Source organism: Octopus bimaculoides, chromosome 15 (assembly GCF_001194135.2).
Source record: "Octopus bimaculoides isolate UCB-OBI-ISO-001 chromosome 15, ASM119413v2, whole genome shotgun sequence".
NCBI classification, from domain to species: Eukaryota; Metazoa; Mollusca; class Cephalopoda; order Octopoda; family Octopodidae; genus Octopus; species Octopus bimaculoides.
Genome location: NC_068995.1, coordinates 233,726 through 241,488, shown reverse-complemented (window position 1 = coordinate 241,488; position 7,763 = coordinate 233,726). Strand labels below are relative to the sequence as shown.

At 37.8% G+C, this 7,763-nt stretch overlaps 1 protein-coding gene across 1 annotated transcript in view; it reads left to right on the top strand.

Annotated features, from left to right (window-relative positions):
* Positions 1-7,763, top strand: part of LOC106873739 (uncharacterized) — a 139,567-nt gene that overhangs the window by 43,925 nt on the left and 87,879 nt on the right. The gene's annotated exons all lie outside the window — the stretch shown is intronic.

Below are 7,763 nucleotides of genomic sequence, written 5' to 3'. Positions count from 1 at the left end.
ATAATGTGTGTGTATATATATAGATCTATATGTATGTGTTTGTGTGGGTGTATATATATATATAATATATATATATATATATATATAATGTGTGTGTATATATATAGATCTATATGTGTGTTTGTGTGGGTGTATATATATATATATATATATATATATTTATAATGTGTGTGTGTATATATAGATCTATATACATATGTATGTGTTTGTGTGGGTGTATATATTTTGATTTAATTTCGTTAAAAGCAACACTTGTTGCTATTGTTGTAGTTGTTGTTACCGTTGTTGCTATTGTTGTTTGTGGTGGTGGCTGCTGCTGCTTCTGCCGTAGCATTGTTGGCCAGTATAAAGTTTTAATTCAAAAGCGAATTTTCCTTTCTTGCTATTGTCGACGCATTGTCATCAATGATAATAATAATAATAATAATAATAATAAAGATTATTATTATTAGTACTAGTAGTAGTATTTCAGACTCAAGTTTTTTTTTCAAACGGACGCTTGCAATCACACCTTGTTATTTGTTGTTTTATTCCTTTCTTTGTTGTTATTATCCTTGTAGTATTTCTATAAATCTCTTTGAGACATCTGCTCTTCCCATTAGTGTTTCAAGGCTTTTCAATAGTATTGAACTCACGTCTCGCTGTGTCGTAGGTTGGTTGGGCAAAGTGGGCAGGTGCGTGGAACAGAGTTTAAAGTCCTTCAACCAAAATGCAAACGAGGACCGGAGCCAAATAACATCTCAACAGTAAGAACGCCCAGTTACACATAGACAACCATACACACACACACACACACACACACACACACACACACACACACACACACACACACACACACACACACACACACACACACACACATATATATATATATATATATATTTACATCCATATACACACACATACGTGCAAACATACACTCATGTGCATAATATAGATATATACACACGTTTATATATTTGTGTGTTGTGTGTGCGTATAATGTATATATATATATATATATATATGTCTGTATATTCATACCTTTCAACACACAATTTCGGTACAATTAAACCTGTTCTATCACAAACGTCCACACGCACGCGAACGTACCCTCATGCGCATCCAAACATACACATTTCCACAATTCTCACTCTTTCTGCTGTTGAATTTTAAGATTTATTCTTTTCTATGATTTCGTCAAAGGAAACAAAGACAGGGAAAATAAAAGAAATAAAATATGAGAAAATAAAGGAAAAGAAATATAAATGAAAGAAGAAAGAAACCCGAAAATTCCTCTTATTTTTTCTTTAATGTTAAGCAAATATTTCCTAATCGTCTCCTTTCATTTTCATTGAATAAGTCTTCAGATAACGGTCAAGGCGAGCCTTCATAATGATTACGTCATTTTTTACTCCGCCAAAATATGGCTAAACATTTCCTCAATTAACGTTCGTCAGTTCGCTTTGTGTGATGGGCGTCAACAGGTTGTGTGTAACTAAGAGAAGAAAGAACAACATGACAAGCGTTTGAATGATGAAACTAGCGTTAGTAACAGGGATAGAAGTATGTTGAAGATCTTTAAGTATAAGCGTACTTTAGGTTAGTTAGAATCTGTTTGTGACATATCTGAACTGCTAAAGATAAATCTACTGCAGTTACCGTGCAGAAAAAAAATTTCCTCTTATGATGAAAAAAAAAAAAAAGGTGTGAAAACACTATGTCCAGAGATGTCTCTCTTCGGTATTTTCCATTGATTACGGCTAGAAAGTTAGAAACATCAGTGTCTGGGAATCCGACAGGTGGCAGCACTGGACAAATATGGTGTTTTTACATTTTTTACAAAACTAACCTAAAGTTCATTTATGTCTAAATCTTGCTTGGCGCTGGTATTTTACTGTAATTGTCCCGATCTTGGCCGTCTCCTAACGCAAATCGAGCAAAGTTGTTGACTGTATTTTTGTTAAAGCCACTTCTTGATTAGATCTGTGCAGAGTTGCCCCCCTTAGTATTTCCCATTGATAATGGCTAAGGAGCCTACGCTACCTCTCTATCTGTTATTTTCAACCAGTTGATACTTTCTTTGTGATTCTGGCTGTGCCAAGAAGGAAAGGCTTTTGTGGCAGCTCTGTTGGGCACGCTGTCCCTATTTCCTTTATAGTCTACACAATTCGTTGATGCCTTTTCACCAAACACACATCAATAACCTCTTCCTTTCCCAGTCGAGCATTCTCATATATAAAAAGATTGTATATATCTCATTCTTTGTCTTCCTTCTTGGCTGTTCATGTGTCAGAGGAGCACGCAACGTCAACTGTACAGCGTATGTGGCTCACCTTGTACACCACCACTAGGTCCTACTTCTTGTACTCAAGCACTTGGTCTGATTGGATTTGGAAATCCCACAGGATTTTGCAGGTCTTCCACTCAGTCACTCTTTTTTTTACCACGTCTTACACCTCTCTCTCTCTCTCTCTATTATTATTATTATTATTATTATTATTATTATTATTATTATTATCATGGGTTAGTGGTAAAAGTGTTGTACTCACGATCTTACGATTGTGATTTCAATCCCTAGACCTGGTGGTGCGTTGTGTTCCTGTTTTTCAAAGAACCTTTGAAAAACAGGTACAACAGAAACAGGAAGAAAGAGTGAGAGAAAGTTGTGGTGAGTACGAAACTTAGGAAATTAGGCTTCTCAAAATTAGAAAGGAAAAAGCTGATCCGAAGACTACAGATCCGATCCATCACTGGAACTGTAAGAATCTGTAAAACTTTCCAGTAGTTTATCATTTAAGTGTGTATGAGCATGTCTAGATATGCAGCGATATGTATGAGAATACATATATAAATCTGCACATATAAATACAAACAAACAAACAAACAAAAATACCCTGTTGTTGATGTTGAAATTCCAATGAAGGAGCCCTGGATCTAGGTTCGAAACCGGCTCTTTCTCTATTGGCCAAAAATCTTGAAATAAAACTGAACAATGACATTCATACACACACACATACATGCATCTACATTTCATGGCGTACTTTAACACTAACTGGCTATGGAACCGACCCCGCTAAAGGGGTTTCTTAAATGCTTTTAACAGACTCTACTCCCTTACAATTATTTGCGCCACATTTCTGATTTGAGAGTTCGTTCTTCCCCTTCCCACACTACGTCACAAGCATCGGTGACCATATAAAGAGTCATGGGCATTACCCCCTCCTGACTAAAAGCTTTCGGGAACTGTATCTGTCATCAGGCGATGTAAAAAGACAAAATCCATCTGTAACCAGCATTTACTTAAGAGAAATATGTCGAAAGGCAGGCATTTCTATATCCAACCGGCTAAAATCATCTTACTAGGAAAAATCAATTCAAGTGATCAGCACAGAATAAAGTTCCGAAGAACGTACATCGTGGGCAATCAAAAATTGATCCGCATTTCATAAAGCACACCGTAATTAGTCTCAGCAATGTACTATTCAGTGAAAGTGTTCAATAAAATAGTCATAAAGCTATGAAATATTTGAGCGCATGGTATAAGTCTACAGTAGAAAACAAGAAACGAATGATCTGCTGATAGTAAATACAAAGGGATTGGACGCGATCTTTTATCAGAAAATCTCCGATTGGAAAGATTTGAAGAGAAATGGTGAGAGGTTGTGTGAGATAGCTAATCGTTTCCGAGTGAAAATTTAGTCACACACTCACTCACTCACTCACCCTAGCCCTTATCAGTGAGATCGAAACCGGTTCTTTACAGCTGCAGGGCCCAAATATTTATACATACGTATATATCTACGTGTGTATGTTATATATATATATATATGTGTGTGTGTGTGTGTATGTGTGTGTGTGTCTACATCCACATGTATCTTGATTGCATCAACTTGACACACAACACCCATCTCATTACTCAGCATACACATATATTCATACATACATACTCACGCACGCACGCACGCACGCACATACATCCATGCAAACAAGTAATTCAACAAACAGCAAATATCAAAGCATAAATCGCGCCATCGATCATTTAGGAATAAACTCAAAATGACTAAAAGTACGAATACAACAATAAAACAGCTCACGTGACATATGTACATCCGGCTGAAATACCTCCATCACTAAATGACAAACACCAATATCGACCCATCGACAGTTTACGGCCATTATTACACGCGACACGTGTTTCGAAAACGATAGGTGCCTTCCCTCGCTGTCCACGGGCACAAACCACCACCACCACCACCACCACCAACCCACAGACACGCTATCATATGTATGTATGTATGCATTTGTATGTATGTGTGTGTGTGTGTGTGTGTACAGAGGAAGGGGGGAAGGTTATTTCGCATTACAATTGAACAAAAATGAATTAATTCGTTATTTGTTCGTTTTTCTTTTCATTTCACCCCTCCTCTCTCCCCTTGTTTGTAAATTACACAAACACACGCACACAAACACTCACGCACACACATACGCGTGTGCGTGAGTATGTATATTGTTTATATTCGTAAATATATATATAAATATATATATATGTATATATATATATATATAAATATGTGTGTGTGTGTGTTATGTATGTATGTGTATATATATATATATAGCGTATATGAAAAAATATATAGATACATGCATATATATATTCATATGTATATATATATATATATATATATATATATATACATACGCTATAGACATCTTGTCTAGTCAAGTTTAGTCAAGTTTTCTTATGTCTTTTTTGTTTGTTTTTTTATCTTTGTCAGTTTGTTTCTCGACTTTCCATTATACACACATACATGTGTATATATATATATATATATATATATATATATATATATATACAGAGATAGAGAGAGAATGAGAGGGAGAGAGAGAGAGAGCTTATTTGTTTATTTCTCTTTATTTAATGAATGTGTAAAGCTGTGTGGGTTTTGTAGGTGCGTAGTTTCGAGATAGTTCTGAATCAGGTGCGTGTATGTCTTAGTTCCAAATAAAGATATTTCTTTTGAATTTAAATAACGATAATCGAATTCCTTAGAAATAAGAATACTGGATTCTTTGAGTGGATGGTTAATGCTGTTGTTTATCTTTGACATTCCTGTACGGACAACGACATTCAATTCTATATCCACCACTGTTCCTGCTGCTGTTGTTATTCTTTAGCCCCAGGTCAACCCCATCGAGCAGACCCTACTTTGGGGTTGCAGACCTTACCACAGTCACTGTTTTGTTTGTTTTTTTGTTCTCCTCAGCATCTTTCCGTTATCCCTTTGAAGCTAAAATGAAGGGCTTTGTCTAGTATTTCTAGCCGTATGAGTTATCCTTTAGAGAGGCTCCCTTGTTGAGCCACCATCGCCTTTGTTGATGTCCATTTATAAAGGAATGGAAATTGTTGTAGTAGTAGTAGTAGTAGTATCCATTCATTCATTTTCTCAGCTCCCCATTCTCGAGAGCCATGGCGGTTGAATCCTCAAGCACCCCATCCATAGAGTCCTATCAGAAGCAACCATTACACTTTCTGGCTGGATTCCCAAGCGTGGCCACCTAATACTACGGATATCAACCGTAGTCTCAGTTGGTCACGCTCGGTCTATCTGAAATTCTTCTGCCGGATGTTCGCCGAGGTCGGCTTTGACTTTCATCCTTTTGGGGTCGATAAAATAAGTACCAGCTGAACACTGGGTCAATGTAATCGATTCATCTCCACCTCCCCTACCCCACCAAGCTGCCCTTGTGGCAAAAATTTGAAATAACGATTATTATTATTAGGTCGACTTTGCCTTTCATCCTTTCAGGGTTGATAAATTAAGTACCAGCGAAACATTGGGATTGATATCATCGATTAGTCCCCTCCCGCCAAATTTCAGGCTTTTTGCCTATAGTAGAAATTATTATCATTGTTATATTTTTATCAAGGTGACGTGCAGTAGAATCGTTAGCGCGCCGGATAAAATGCTTGGCAGCATTTCTTCCGATGTTACGTTTTGTGTTGAAATTCCGCCATGTATCGAATCGCTGTCTCTTCCTTTGTACCTCCAGAAGAGAAAGGGGTCTCCAGTCCTCCTCATGATCCTTCGTACTATCGCATCATGATGCAACGATGTAACGTTCTAACAACGTTGCCGGACGATCTAATCCGTCGCTCTCTAACTCGTCCGATCCTAGCAGGAACAAACGAAGCTATTTCTTCCACTATCGTTGCAATTGCAAATGGTGCTGCGCTAGAAACAGCGTTTTCCTTTCTTTCATTTTTTTCTCTCTTTGTTAATGTCCACTTGTCTTCTCTCTCTTTTCCTCTCCTTCTTTTGTACCTGAGCAGCGAACTCTCGTTCACGTGTCACAGCTCGGATTTCTGCGTTGCAGCGCAAGTCTAATTGCTTTTCTCACGTTCCAGAAAATAGCAACGTAACCAGAATCTGTAAAGATTGCTGTGAAATATGCAATCGAAGAGATTACGTCATATGAGAGATGTGGCCATTATCTCATTTCTAAATGATATAACGACAGGAACAGTCGTCGTCGATCTGCACATATACCTTTTCTTTTACACACACACACACACACACACACATGTATTATATATAAATTTATCTATGTTATGTATATGTGTGTGTGTATACATTTATATTAATTTAATATATATTAGCATATACATCTCTGTTTTGATAGATAGATAGATAGATAGATACTGAAAACTGACTTAGCTTTCTTATAACCTTTCATATAGCTTGCATAAAATATATATCCAATATATTGTATAGGTGTGTATTTATATGCATATGAGTGTATATATAAATGCGTTAAACATCCGTCTACTGGAGCAATACTTTGGCACGTCATCAGTGTTGCATCCTGGGGTCATCAGGTGTTTCCGGTCTAACAACATACGCCGTCATTTTGAAACTCGTCCAAGGTTTATCAGTCCAAAGCTTTTTTTCTAAACGGCGCTCAGGTGCCCCCCCCCCACCGATTACCTCTTCTTAGCTGGAGCCCGCCAGACGCTTCTCAACAGTCTTTGTATTCTTGCTTGCTTGCTCTTCTTTCACCTACATCAGTAATGCACAAAGTTCCATAGACCTTTCACAGAGAATGACCTGCGACCCCTCCACTGTCTATAATACGTAGTCCTAAGTACGTAGTTCTCTTCCATAAACTCTGTGATTCAAGAACTCGATCCTCTGCAGGTTCCACTTCCATATCCGTCAACTGACATCTCACTACATCTACGTACCCTATTCCCACATTGCCATCGCTCTGCTCGCCCGCCCTTCCTCTACTGTTGCTCATACCTATAACTGCACGAGTTTCCTTCTTTCCATCCTATTAGCAACATCATATCATTGTGTTGTAGCGAAGCTTTCGAATTCAGCCCTGCCGTGTGTTACGCTCCCAAAATGGGGATTGTGTTTCACCCGATCCACTGCTTGCTCGACTAACTTGCCTGCCTTTCGCTTTCTCCGACATCTCACTTTGGTACTGTTGGAACTGGTGCGCTACATGTGTTCTCGATCCGTGATGGTAGGGGTAGGGGCCGGGTATGTGAGAGTGGGGTGTGGGGTGTGAGTGGATTCAGCGTGACAAAGATGGCCCTTTAAAATATAGTCACACCTCATTTTTTTCCTGCAACGTGATATAAAGTGTATTGCTTAAGGACACAACACGTCGCAGGGAATTGAACTCACAAATAACCTAACCACTAAGCCATGTGTCTTTCTGTATGTGTGTATATATATATATATATATATATATATATATATATATATATATAT